The sequence below is a fragment of the Sinohyriopsis cumingii genome, chromosome 13 (assembly GCF_028554795.1).
Source record: "Sinohyriopsis cumingii isolate HCF-2022 chromosome 13, ASM2855479v2, whole genome shotgun sequence".
In the NCBI taxonomy this organism is placed as follows: domain Eukaryota; kingdom Metazoa; phylum Mollusca; class Bivalvia; order Unionida; family Unionidae; genus Sinohyriopsis; species Sinohyriopsis cumingii.
The window spans coordinates 67,936,347-67,952,210 of NC_142973.1; the positions used below are offsets into that span (position 1 = coordinate 67,936,347).

A 15,864-nucleotide genomic window follows, 5' to 3' on the forward strand; every position below is an offset into this window, starting at 1 on the left:
ATCTGTATTGCACATTTCACATACCATATAATTATACTCATTTTATAACTGCAAGCAATACAGACCCTGATCTGACTTTACATTATGAGCCATTACATCAGGATCTGTGTTGCTTGCTAATTACTCCTAACAAAACTGCATAAACCCAGATGTGCCAGCACACTATATGAATGCAGATCTGGGTCTATTCAGTTTGCAGATGGACTTGTCTTATATGTGAGAGTGTGTATATATATATATATATATATATATATATATATATATATATATATATATATATATATATATATATATATATATATATATATATAGCATTCACTAATCAGTTTAGATACAACACATTTTCTAATTCCAAACATTAAAGGAGTCTTGCAAATTCTATACACTTTTAAGGATTAAATACAATTCCAGATTTTACACATTCCCTCTACCATCTATATGTCAGTGTTTTCAAAATTATGATTTATCTGTAGGATTTTCAGCAAACAAATTGCCTGTGTAGCATATAATCCTATATGTAGATGATACTGAGTACACTTTGAGCAAAACGAAAGTTAAATACATTTATCACACCTCTGCACCGCATCTCTGCATGAATATTTTAAAGGTGTTATCTGCCTGATTAGGGAGGCAAAACTTTCATTACCTACTAGCCCAGCAAGGTGTTATTTGCCTGATCAGGGAGGCTGAGAACATAATTTGTTTTAAAAAATCAATTTAAATTCATTGTTCTACATATATTTATCAAAATAATTTACATATCTTTCAATTGAAAAGATCAAAAATAAAAAATCCATTATGTCAGATGAATGTAATTTTAAACTGTCACTGGCAAGACACTAGATAAAGGAAAATATTCTTACATTGTCAAAATCTGTTTCATTTCCTTCCATCAACAAATTCACTTGTTTTGATTTTAAAATACTGCATTTTTCCCAGATATATTGTTCCATTTCATGAGCCGTGGCTTAGTGGTTAGAGTGTCCGCCTTGGGAGCGGGAGGTCGTGGCTTCGACCCCCAGCCAAGTCATAACAAAGGCTTACAAAAATGGTACTAACAGCTGCCTCGCTAGGTGCTCAGTATTAAGAGGTTAGTGTTAGGACTAGTCGGCCTGGTGTCAGGATAATGTGACTGGGTGGGACATCATTCTACATGTCTGCGGCATGATGCCCCAGTGTTAGACATCACTATAAACTGCTATACTGCAGACATCGTAGCAATATGACTGAAAAATTGTTAAAGCTACATTAAAAATTCAAATCACACACACACACACATTCCATGAGCCAAATTTTTGGCATGTTGTTAGGACATTGTTCAACCCTATACAAAATTCTGCATATAAGTAGGTGACAATGATGAATGGACATTCTGTGAAACAAAATGCATTTGGGTCAGTCCTCCACTGTAAGCAACAATGAAGTCACATATAATGAAAATTATCACACATAAAATTGGTCTACTTACAGTGAAAGCTGTTTGTTTAAAAATAACCTCTGTAGAGAGATCAGTCACAGCAACAGTTTTATTCATTTAACCAAGTCAGCTACTTGTGCTAACTACCGTATATACTTACATAAAAACTGGATAGAACTGTAAACAGCATTGACCCAAATCTGTTATCACATAATGTGATGGCAGATCTGGGCCTATGCACTTTATTAGTACTAATCAGTAGAGCAAACAACATAAACCTTGATTTGCCAACACATTATGCAATGAGAGATCTTGGTCTTTGTTCTTTGCATTGATCCTGACTCATACACAAGTACACACAGTAAGAACCATTCATTACAGATGTAGGGTGACTACAATGAATGCTTACCCTGTTCTTAGAAGAAATACAACACTTAATTATAATGCTGTTCTTTGATGATTTTTTTTTTATACCTACATATAACATGTACCAATGATGACGAATATAGACTCCAGCTTGCAATGAAACCAAAAATTACCTCCAATAATAAATGATACACATAAAAACCAGACAGTTACTAAAATAATATGGCTGCATCCCCATGTTATTATTTTTATTATTAAAATCTCTCAATGGGTGCTCAACCTAGGCTGATGTGTCAGAAAGAAAGAATATCCAGGTGTTCAAATTTAGTCTAGGATAACTTGGGCAAACTACATACTTTAACGTAGATAAAAAATCTAACTGAAAGTTTATTCTACCTAAGAAAGCAGTTGTATTGTGACAGCAATTGGAAACAGCCTGAAAAATATTAATCCTGATAAAACCAAAAGATAAGAGATAGATATGCTTGCATACATACTTGTATTACACAGATCTCTCTAACATCTGGAGTCTTCCCAGTTCGCGCTTGTTTTTTTTCTTCTTTACTGATAAGAAATCTTGCCCATCTCTATAGTCCAATTATGAAATACATGTCACCAGGATGATTTCTTCTTCCTAAAATCTTGGATAATGATTTGCTGAAATACAAATAAAATCATGAACATGAAAAATGGACCACTAAGCTGTATCTGGTTTCATGGATCTCTGTGTAGTGCTGAATTTCTCTTCCTGTGTGAAAAACTGATGGAATGTTTGCTCCAAGCTGTGATGTATATATATATGTTGTATTTACAGGTTGGTATAAATGAATGAGAAGTGTTTTATTTACCTGTACTAAAACCACTTACCTGTAGCATTACAATCTGATCTGATTCCCACTCATTACTATAACTGTTACCATATGTAAGTATATATAAGTCCAGTCAAACTGCAAACAACAGATCTCCTTGTATTTTGCAGAATAATGCACCAGCAGATCAGGGTCTATCCTGTTTGTTATACTAATTACTCTTAACAAACTGCACAGATACCGGCAGATCTGAGACTGTGCAGGTTGCAGTTGGATTTAACTTATACCCAAGTAAAAACAATACCCATGAAGAGTCAACTCCATACAGTAAAACTTCTCAAGTTATACAGCACTTACCTCACTATAAGGCCCTTCATTATAACACAGTTCCTGTTTTAAGTAAAGTATGACCATGTAACCCATTTCACAGGTCAGCTCTATATAGTAATTTCACTAATTAGTAGTAAAATTACAGATGTACCATGTACTTCATCACAAGGCTTTCTCACTATAAGGCAATATATTCTGTGGTTCCCATGGGGAGCCTTATAATCAGGAAGTGTTATATTAAAACAATATTTCATGGCATCTTTTGAGAGTATTTAACCCTCCTCTTGCCCACCCCCTACTTCCTGTAAGACAAGTGGCCCTTTAATAAAGCTTGTTTTAAGCATATAGAATATCAAACATAATACATGTATCAAATTTTGGAGTCTTTTAATTTCAGACACACAGTCGTTTTCAAGAAAGGATTTGTTTGTAGTACATTTGAAACTGATCTATTCACTACATTCTGCCTAACATATTAGCATATAAACTTGAATGAAATTAAAGGTTTTGTTGTCCGAATCTGCATATGTAATTTAAGAATAATGCTGAGTCACTGACAAAAATTTAGTCAAATTGGGAATAGAGATGTTTGAGCAAGAAAAATCTGTAGATGTTGTGCTGTACCTTGAATGAACCCAAGGGACATTTTTCCACCCCAAACCATCAGTATTCCTGCCAAATTTAACAAATCTCCCTATCATGATCATTACAGTGGGACAGATGTATGTAAAATGCAGCTTAACCATGGTGCAACACTATTTCTGTTTAGTCATGGAGGACAAAGACAAACAAAAGTAAGTTATGAATAGAGAATGGAGCACAAGCTTAATCAAATTTAACTTAATGAGTGGGTGTAAACCACAAGTGGGATTAAACTGACAAATGCATGCGCTGTTCTATACATGGCTTATATTATGGGTCACCGATTTTCACACTCTGTTCATTTCCTTTTGTCACAAATGTCATAATGCAATACACTATACCAATATGCTGACCTTTGGATGCAAAATATGGACTGCTGATGCTCTGGGCAATTTTTGTGACAATAGCCCACTTACTTATTGTAAGATATTAAACTTGATTTGTTTCAACAATACCCCAGAAGCTGAAAGAAGATATTGCCTGGAGATTTTGGAATCTTTTTTATATTGGTCATGCTGGATATAGCTAAGGCAGATATAACTAAGGCACAGAACAGAGGAAATAAACAAAGTTTAACAACAATGAAACATGCACACGTGTACTCACAAGGATATGACTGAATGTAATGGTGTTTATTTTAAAAAAATGTGTTGGTGATAAATGGAAGTCAATTTTGTAGAACATAATATTTGTATAATAGATTTTAATACATATTTTGCATTTACTGGTGAATGTAAGTATGGAAGCTATTTTTACAGCGGATGATTTAATGTAAATGCAGCATCACATATTCCTGTTACAAGACATGACAGAATACTACAATTCATCTTCTTCACTCTTTATATATTCATAGATTGCAATTTTCAAAATGGTCGCTAATGCTTTAAAAATAAAGTAATGGTATCTCATATTTTGGGCATTGACTATTTAATGCACATCTCCTTTCCCTTTGATCTCTCTCAATGTCAAAATGTATTCACTTTGACCAGTTTTTAAAAGAATGAAGCTACAGTTGTTGATATTTGATATGTCAATGACACGTTTGGCACAATTTTGAGGTACACATGCACTATGTGTTTATAAATTGTTAAATGGTAAGGAACAAGCAGAATCGAAGACGATGATTCTGAAGAACAGCCAATTTAAAATAATATTGAAGACTACCAAACAGTCAATACATTCCTTTGTTAAAAAAAATAAACTAATTGCTTTATAATATCTGTACATGTACATACAATCATTTAAAAGTTTGGTGTGTATATATATCATTTAAATGTTTCGTGTATATATATATATATATATATATATATATATATATATATATATATATATATATATATATATATATATATATATATATATATATATATATATATATATATATATATATATACACACACACACAACCACACACACACACAAAGAAGATTATTGAAAATATGTTTTCTTGGGTATTTTAGCTATGTGGATTGGATATCTTCAACTTTAAGAATATTTACAGTCCGAAGAAGATGGGGAAGTGACCAATAGACAATACCATCCTGCATAGTCATTAGTCACACAACCACAGTATCTGTGATTTGAGTACAATTCCCCAGATAATTCAAGAGTCAATCAGTACAGTCAAATACTCAGTGATGGGTCAAGTGTGGGTATTTGGTTAACTTGGGCAGGTAATAAATGATTGTGAAAAATTTGCACTGCCCCACAAGATGTGTGGTATAATGAAAAATTAAGGTAACTTCAAATCCTTAAATACTGTGAAACTGTGCATATTAGGTACACTGAAATATTATTTGTTAAAATCAGGGATATTCTATGATAGCAACAAAAAGAAACACTCAATATTCTTGCAAGTCCTACCTTTATTAAATCACTAATATATTTACATGTAATATAATTCCCCCATTACTCCAAAATCGGAAAGGGATTTCCCCCTAAATTGTTAGTTACTGAATACACCCATTTAAATTTTAGGAGATTTCTATAATTTACAGCTTTTATCAACAAAGAGTCAAAGTAATAATTATGCAGTCCTCACTGTAAGATTATGACAGTGTTTATATAGCACTAACTGTAGGATTTTGACAATGTTTATGCAGTGCCTACTGTAGGATTTTTACAATGTTCGTGCAATGCTCACTGTAGGAGTTTTACTGTTCATGCAGTGCTTACTATAGGATTCGGACAAAAAGGCTTATGCAGTGTTCACTGTAGGATTTTGACAATGTTTTTTATGCAGTGCTTACTGTAGGATTTTGAAAATATTTTTGCAGTGCTCTTGGATTTTGACTGTTTATTCAGTACTCTCTAGGGTTTCGACAATGTTTGTCCAGTGCTCACTAAGATTTTGACAATGTTTATGCAGTGCTTACTGTAGGATTTTGACACTGTTCATGCAGTGCTTACAGTGGGATTTTGACAAGGTTTATGCTGTGTTCACTGTAGGAATTGTACAATGTTCTTGCAGTGCTCACTGTGGAAGTAACATGAGGGGAATATTTCTAAAACAAACAAAATGGAATTGTAAAACATTTATCCCCATGCTTCACTGTTTTGACCCCCCCCCCAAAGACTGAGCCTCTTGTATATGAACTACCCCAAAGGTATATCTCAGTAGCGGGTTTGCATTCATCTTTTCCTGACCAATAATTACCACTATAAACATTACTATACCATAAGGTTCTAAATAGATTATGAGATCTGACCAAGGAACTTTGTCCCTTGAGGGGTAAGGATGGACTCCAGGGACAATGTCAGTTGCATATATAAATGTCTTTCATGCCAGTACATGTAAACATGGCTGCAGAGTGTGATTTATACAGTGGAGGAATAGGATTTCAATAGTTTCCAAGTTATGGTCTTGGAGCTAAATTCCTGTGGTAGGAACAAACCCCTGGGTCAGTATCAATTGCATCTATACATCTGTCTTTACATGGGCAGAAAGTGAACTCTGGAGATTACTGACCGAGAGGTTTTAATAAACCGGGATTAAAATAATAAACCTGGACCTTTAGTCAAATTATGTCTTGAACTAAACTTAGTGCAAACACCGTTATTTTCTTATTTCTTTTACGATTAGCATGACTGTTGAATTTTAGGCACCAAAATCGATAGACACCTCTCCCTCAATAACTTGTGCACATTGAGGTCCAAAACACAGACTGTACTATAAGCGAGGGCGCGAGTTATCGCAGGACCTCCCAAAAATCCGCTAGACAAAAGACATCCAGTGAACCGCAAGGGGGGGGACACAGGGGTTCATATCATTGCTTACAATGTACCTGTCATACATGTACTATATAATAACTACATGGGAGGACACTTCTCTCCTTTCTCACATAACCTATTTAAGATTAAACACATATTTCAAGCTACTGTACATTTCATGTAGTGCAATAAATTAGGTACCAATGTTAAGCTCAGGCATTTAACTTTGTATGCATATCCTAAGTCTGGCTTACTACCATACCTTTAAGGAATGCCAAAACATTTTCCCACGCTACTGATCGACATGGCCATGATCACGCCCACTTAATATGCAAGTGAAATCCCACTGAATGGAATACTGTCCTCTCATTGGTTAAAACAAAATGACATTCTGCATTCTTTTATAACTTATTTTCAGTCACCAATGAGAAGAGAGTATTCCATTCAGCATGTTATTCTTGCATATTAAGCAGGCACTATCATGGTCATATCGAGCAGTAGTGCGGGAAAATGTGGTGGTGGGGAACTGGGCTGTTTACTGAATGAATCTTCATTTTATAATCGCATCAATAATAAATGTCAATAATTGTCACTTTTTCTGATGAAGTTGTTCATTATTCCGTACAAATCACATTTATTTTCAAAATGTCCAATGTCTGAAAGATTGATAACATGTGTCCAACTAGTTTCAACAACAAACACAGTACGCAAAAACATTCCTGTATTACGTCACGTCTTTTTGGCTATGTTGATTTGTCTGGTTCCTGGAGTGGTGTATAATAGTTTTTGCGAAACAAGGAGTCTATGCAACCAGATGAAATGTTGATACACTACCAAACAAGATTCCTTTTTATGAAGAAAAAAAAATCAACATTTCCTGGGACAATCGTCTAAGTCAAAACAGAATTTTAAATTGTTCAATTAGTAAAATATTGATACTGTCATTTCATTGCAAGTAACAGTGAAACATCTTATCATCCTTGAGAATATCTCTGTGCAAATTCAGGAATTCTCTGAGACTAGTATCTGTGAAACAAAGCTCTTTATTTTATGAAGTACTCATTTCACTTGGTTGCCTTGCTATCTTTAATCACAGTTATGATTAAGTTAATTTAAGGCAGTTTCATTAGATTATGTACACAATAACATTTGTAACACTTTTTTCGATTGATCTATTAAAATTAGTTACCCGACATATGACCGGAGCTGCTGGTTCTCAAGCATGTAGGATTTGTATGCCTTTTAAATTTGTTAATTATTCCACCTCCTTTATTTGATAAAAAAAACATAGTTAACGTGATCATAGAAAAGGATCCCCGCTTTTTATTTAGTGCTAGTCTGATATCAAAACAAGGTCAGTACTTAATTAGGTTCTCAGTGAAACGCTCGCTGGCAGAGCTGTTATGGTAGATTGACACATTTTACGGTATGTTTAATTACAACAGGACACATTGCATTTGTGATGATTACACTTAAAATGAACTAAAATATAGAACTAGAACTCAAATTTGAATTGATACAAAAGAAAACTATTTAATTGGTATTTATTTATCGAAGTACTGCCTCCACTAGGTGTTAGTGACATTTTCATTGATAAAAATTTCCTTGAGTATCGTTAATTATGGTGTACTAAGAATGTCATTTGGAAAGGAAATGAAAATTTTTTATGACTTCTTTTTAAAGTTGATATTTCATAATGCTGATTAAAATTTCCAGGTCCTATCTACCATTTTCAAAGATAAAACGAGCAATATATCAATTTCCGTTATCAATTTTGATTGCGATTTTCGTAAAGTTCAACAAATAGAATAAATTTTTTGGTATTTTCTGGTTTAACAAATTGGATCCATACCTGACCCTGCACTATAAGTAGGTTCACAAGTTATCAGGGTGCGAGTTATCATGGGAGTGGTGGATTTCTTTCCACCCAAAGTGCAACCATCCAAGGGTCTTGCTCCCTAGAACAAAAGTTAATTTGCAAAAGCCCATTTTCTTCTTAAAGTGTGTGCGATTTTGATTTTTAATGTAGCTTTAACAATCTTTCCATCATATTGCTATCGATGTCTGCAGTGTGGCAGTTTGTACTGATGTCTAGCACTGGGGCATGATGCTGCAGAGATGTACCATGATGTCCCACCCAGTCACATTATCCTGACACCAGGCCAACCAGTCCTAATACATGTACTAACCTCTTAATGCTGAGTGCCTAGCGAGGCAGCTGTTAAGTACCAATTTTTATAATCTTTGGTATGACTCTGCCAGGAATCAAACGGTAACCTCCCATGTTCAAGGCGGACACTCTAATCACTAGGCCACCAGATCAGCAGTTCTTCTTCAAGTGACTGACGTTTTTGTGCAAAACTAATTTTTCTACTTTCAGTTACAGTAACCTTGCTTTTTTTAACCACAAAATCAAGACTTCTTTCTAACCCAGTGTGTAAACCAACCAGACTTGGGTGAAGGTGCAGGGTTGAAAACCGAAATTCTTGCGCAGAAGCCATTTTTCATTTTTAATGACAATTACCTTTACTAAAGACTTCAAGTGCAAGCCATTCATGCATAGAGTTAATGTTTTGTGTGGAAACAATTTTTCTTCATTCACACACAATGACCCTGATCTTTTTACCCCAAAATTAACAGGCTTCTTCCTTACCCCAAATGTAAGCCAGCCACAAAATTTGTCAAGGACAGATGGCATAACACTAAAGTTATCATGAACAAACAGAAAAAGTAACAGACAGAATGACATCATAACAATATACAGTATACTCTGCCCTTTGAAGGAAGTATAAAATGGATCTTCTAAAAATCACATCTATGTCTCTACTGGAGCATTCATACCAATGTCTATAAAGAAGACTTAAAGAGTGTTCACATCTATGTCTATATAGTAGATTCCAGGAGTGTTCACATATATGTCTATATAGGAGACTGTAGAAGTATTCATATCTAAGTCTATACAGACAACTCCAAACATGTTCACATCTATGTCTATGTAGGAGACTCCAGGAGCATTCACACCAATGTCTATAAAGAAGACTAAAACAGTGTTCACATCTATGTCCTTATAGTAGATTCCAGTAGTGTTCACAACTATGTCTACATAGGATACTGCAGAAGAGTTCATATCTAAGTCTATACAGACAACTCCAGACATGTTCACATCTATGTCTATATAAGAGACTCCAGGAGCATTCACACCACCATCTGTAAAGAAGACTCAAATAGTGTTTACATTTATGTCTATATAGTAGGTTCCAGAAGTGTTCACATATATGTCAATATAGAAGACTGTAGAAGTGTTCATATCTAAGTCTATACAGACAACTCCAGACATGTTCACATATATGTCTATACAGGAGACTCCACGAACATTCACACCAATGTCCATAAAGAAGACTCGAAGAGTATTCACATTTATGTCTATATAGTAGATTCCAGGAGTGTTCACATCCCTGTCTATATAGGAGACTGTAGAAGTGTTCATATCTACGTCTATACAGACAACTCCAGACATGTTCACATATATGTCTATACAGGCGACTCCAGGTGTATTAACATCTATGTCTATATAGGAGATTCCAGGAGAATTCACATCTCTGTCTATATAGGAGACTCCAGCAGTATTCACATCAATGTCCATACAAGAAACTCCAGGAGTGTTCACATCTATGTCTATGTAGGAGACTCTAGAAGTGTTTAAATCTAAGTCTATACAGACAACTCCAGACAAGTTCGCATCTATGTCTATATAGCATACTTCAGACATGTTCACATTTATGTCTATATAGGCGACTCCAAGAGTGTTCACATCTGATTCATCAAGATGTATTGAATGTTTCCTGCACTACTCTGGTTTTAAAGCAAGTTTTCAATTAGTGGAGAGATGGCTTCTTTTCTATCTTTTTCCAAATATACTTAAGTCATATTCACCAACAGAAATATTTATCAATGACTAATGAAAACAAATCTAAAAAGCTACAAATTTCATAGTGCCATATAAGGCAACAGAATTCAAGTTGGATTGTTAGGTTCTTTCTCTTATAGCTTATTAGACAGACTATTACTTGATTCTCAAGTTTGCAAAATCCTGCAATCTTCAATCAGGTTCATACAGAATTCAAAGACTTTTCAATGACCATTTTTAATTTTCAAGGAGTTTTTTCTGTGACGTTTTAATTACCAATTTTCACCCCATATCTTCATTCTAGAAATCACTTTAGTTCTGTCTGTAACTTGACAAAGCTTTAAACACAAAATTATTTTAAGTTTTTAAAAAACTAAAGCAAATGTTTTCATTGTCATAACAGTAAGGGTGATTCAGAGAGATAAAAGGCAAATCTCTGTATGTGGTCAACATCAGTCACTTGTCATAATCTTCATTTTCACTAATTTACTTACATTTTTTGTTTGGTCCTTCACCAAGACTGGAGCTTTCTATAGTTCATCCAGTTTATTATTCATGACCTCCTCTCAAGTTTCTTTTCCATTAGACTTTACTATGGCAGTCCTAATAAAAAAGTTTGTTTGTGTCATAAAAATTTATTTTCACCCTTGCCTCGGCCTTTCATTATGACTTTATGTCAGATCACCCTCCCATTAAAAATGTCTACAACTCGATCAAAGGTAACATGTCCCTTTGCTTTTCTTCATTAAAAGGTTTAAGCCATCCCTTGTACATTTCGTCAATACCCCACTTTAAGTTGTAGACACACTGCTTTTTGTTAAATAGCAGATGCTGGAGCATCATCTTTATTAGATCTGGTTGTTGACAGACGTGTGTTTTGGGGGAGTTTTTATTTTTTACATTAAAGAGTACTGCCTTTGCTGGATTGCGTTTCGCATACTTACAAAAAAAAGAGTACCACTCCAGTGGCCTAGTGATTGAAGCATCCGCTTTGGATGCGGGAGGTCATGGGTTTGAACCCTGGCCAAGTCATACCAAAGATTTATAAAAATGGTACTAACAGATGCCTGGCTAGGCATTCAGCATTAAGAGGTTTGTGTTAGGACTGGTTGAAATGGTGTCAGGATAATGTGACTGGGTGGGACATCATGCTACATGTCTGCAACATGAGGCCCCAGTTCTAGGCATCACTATAATCTGCCACACTTCAGACATCATAGTGATACGACTGAAATTTTTTTTAAAGCTACGTTAAAAATCCAAATCATACACACAAAAAGAAAGATTTAATACACGAATACTGTACCAGTCACATACCCAATAAACTGAATAAAGTAGCCAACAGATATAGGAGCTCATCTCCCAGGGTGTGAAACAAAGAGATTTCCTTCAGTTTTCTTTGCTGAATGCTAACTGCTGAGCAGACGCTGTACTGCATCAAGTGAGCTGAGTTGTTTCATTCAGAGTAAAGTAAAATAATACCTACCAATGAAGTGTTGAAGGTAGATCCATTGATAGAACATATGTAAAGAAACCAAAACAGTTTTACTTCCCTTTAAATATATATATAATTGATTAAATATTATGAATTTATCAATGTAAATAATAAATAATCTATAAATAAAACTTTTCAGATATGTCGGACAGTATCCTAATGGTGAAACCATTGACATTCCATTTCAGAATTAATTTTAAATTATGCCCCTTTGAAGACTAACATTTTATGTCAAATTTTAAATGTAAGAATACTGAAATTAATTTGTATTATTCTGATAAATAAATAGTTCAAAAGAATGCACCACAGAAGAGTCATTACATTTTTAGATTGCACAATACTGTACTCTGTATTGATAAAATAAAAAGACCAAAATCCTTGTATGTTACTGTATGCTAAATACTTTGCTGTTGTTGTTGCAGGGTTTAACGCCCTTTTTCAGCACAAGATAGCTTATGCATGGTGGCCAGTATGAATGGTGGAGGAAGAACCAGGGAAAACCCAGAAAGAACCACTGACCTACAAGAAGCTACTGGCAAACTTTCTCACATACCCACGTTGGCCTAACCCGTGACTCGAGATCAGGTTATGTTATAGCGATTACTCCTCATAAACTGTATATACCCATATATGCCGGTGCATTATGTGAAGGCAGATCTGGGTCTGCGCAGTCTGCAGTTAGCGTTATAAGCGAGTATATACAATATAAACTCAGCTATGTAATATAGGTGACCACTGAGAAGTAGAAATACCCCATAATACTGTAGGCAAAATATGTTAATGGGGTTTACAGCCCAGCTCTAGAATTTAAATATACTGGATAGGTGGTATCTAAATGGGAATCCTATATGTTTCTTTTTACAGACATTCCATTTTTGAATTAACAATATCAACTGCCTGAAATAAAAAACCTTCTAAATTATGGAAGCTGTCATTAAAATGTGTGAAGACATGAGATTAAAAAGATGGATCAAGAAAGTTACTGATTTCAAATCTCTGTTCATGTGTTTAGATACTTGCTGATGGGTTTGTCCAACATATATAGGTTTTTCATAAGCCTTTTTAGCAGATAAGGCACATACTTGTTTGCTTTACTTCCACAGGACTGCACTGTTTACTTGAACCCTCATTACATTAATCATCTGTATATTGCTGTAAAAAAATTATCAAACTTGGGCTCACAATATTCCATCTTATTAATATTTTTATTCAATCTCCATTTTCATATCACTGCATCTGCTTCTAGAGTTACAAAGAGGTTTGTAAAAATTCAAAGAGTGTTAAAACAAACTAAAAGAGTTTTTAAAGGAAAATAACACCATTATAAAATTCAAGGAGTCTTCAAAGGTCAAGCCCAAATTCATGGAGTTTTTGTATGAATCTTGTGAATAATTTACATTCAGGAATCTCTTATCAATTAAAACACCACATAACTTTGAAACACTATCCATTACTTGCTTTGTCCCAAGGATGCATTTTCCTGCATTTATTCCATTATAACCCTATCCTTGATGATAAGCCCACACCCATTTTATGTCAAATTTGACAAATATTTACTAAGCTATTCTTTATCTGATAATAAGCCCAGTACCCCCTACTATTTGACAAAATTATTAGGCTCGTTCCCTAGTCTTATAAGTGGAGAAATACTGTAATGGTATACAAAAGATTATTCACATCAGTCTTATAAGAAATAAAGTACATTTTCTCATACATGTGCAAAACAGTCTGTTAGTATGCTGAAAGGAAACAAGTATCAGGATTCTGATTGAACAAAACACTAAATATTTTAAAACTCTATGTTGTTATGCAGATATATGTACATGTAAAAATAAAATACTAATTAAAAAAAACATAATCTGTTCAGAAATGACAAATATGTCCTTTCCCATGTCATGTGGGGCTCTAAATGGTTGTAACAGAACTGTATATGACATGGCTTATTGAATGTGTTCCTATTAGAATTCAACATGTGTATCATACTATTGGGATTCAAAACCTAAAGGAGAGCAGTGAATGAATAATGTAATTTTTTTTTTTTCCGGCCATTACAAATTGAATAATTTAGCCAGGAGGCTGAATTCATGCAAATACCCAGTACTATAATGTTAGGCGTTAACCCAGATAATGACATTCATAATTATCTGATTCAATGTTTAACACTGCAGGAGTAACAAATACCTGACCATGATACAAATTGGTAAGTATACATTTGTTAATCCAGGAAATAGTAAAAACTATACTTGGAGGAATTGAATGAAAACAAAACAAAAAAATTGGGTGCAAAACTTCACTCTGAGTTATCACGACAGCAATATTCATGTTGCCCTGTATCGAAGGCTACAAGGGTCTATATATTTGAGAAGATGCTTGACTGTATGAAATCAGAAAGTTCTTGACAGCTCTGTAACTTGAATACATGTGAATGTTTTCCTGCAAATACTAAAGTGTTCTGATAATTCTTGGACAAAGACATTTACCGGAATTTATACGGAATTCAAAGCCTGGAATACATAACTTGACCAAAGGTCCAGTCAAACAGTGCTTATCACACTAAGTGATCATTAATTATCAAATTAGAGTCTTAAAGGGCAATTGGTAAATCCAAGCCTCTGGGTCTTGGTTAAAGAATAATGAAGCATTGAATTATTCAAGCACTTCATCGATTAAACACAAAACTAATGATTCAGCATTCAATATTAAAAGATCACTTTAAATTTAAAAAAGCACACTAAAAATTTAGAAACATAAATACAAATTTATTTTGTTGTAAAACATTATGGAGATTGTACATAGTTCAATATAACCAATGTGTCATTAAATTATGATATTGTTTCAGACAATAGTGATTCAAGATACAGACTCAAATTATCAAAACAGGACAACTGTATAATGAGACATATCAACTGTCCAAAACCAGTTTTCTTGTCTTCCTTTTCCTTCAAATGAAGTAGATAACCAGGTTGCAAAAAAGAAACATGTACAGAACTCTTACTACAGCACCAAATACACATATATTTCACTGCTACACACACTCTACAGAAATACCACCTTCAAGAATTGACACTATCATGAGGCTGCAGTAGCTAATTCTCTCAAGATCTGAATTTTTCTTTCTTCCAAATAATCCAGTTATGTACATTTTGATTCACTAGAGTAATATTTTTCTGCCAATTTTGTTTACAACTGTATACTTACCCAACAGATTCATTATTAATGTTTTTAAATCATGTTTGTACACCTGAATAATGTTCAGTGAACATATAAAAGATAGACCAAACAAACAAACAAACTGTTTGGGTTCATTTCGGTAATTCAACTTTTCATTCAACAGGACCTCCGGTGGCCTAGAGGTAGAGTGTTTTCCTCGGATGCTGGAGGTCACAGGTTCAAACTGCAGCCAAGTCATACAAAGACTTTAAAAAATGGTACTAACAGCTGCCTTGCTTGGCATTCAGCATTAAGAGGTTAGTGTTAGAACTGATTGGCCTGGTGTCAGGATAATGTGACTGTGTGGGACATCATGCTATGTATCTGCGGCATGATGCCCCAGTGCTAAACATCACTATAAACTGTCACACTGCAGACATCATAGCGATATGACTGAAATTTTTTTAAAGCTACCTTAAAAATCTAAATCACACAAATCACACTATACTTCAATAGAATCAGCTATGAAAAAATGTTT

The 15,864-nt window shown here is 34.3% G+C and overlaps 1 protein-coding gene across 3 annotated transcripts in view; it reads right to left on the minus strand.

Moving 5' to 3' along the window:
- Positions 1 to 15,864, minus strand: part of LOC149785778 (uncharacterized) — a 148,901-nt gene that overhangs the window by 126,600 nt on the left and 6,437 nt on the right. For 2 of the 3 annotated variants that reach the window (XM_089979692.1, XM_089979691.1), the window contains exon 1: positions 2,281 to 2,556. The gene's annotated coding sequence lies outside the window, so the exon portion shown is untranslated. Of the gene's footprint in view, positions 1 to 2,280; positions 2,557 to 15,864 lie in introns of those variants that run through there. The other variant, XM_089979689.1, reaches the window with a different exon arrangement.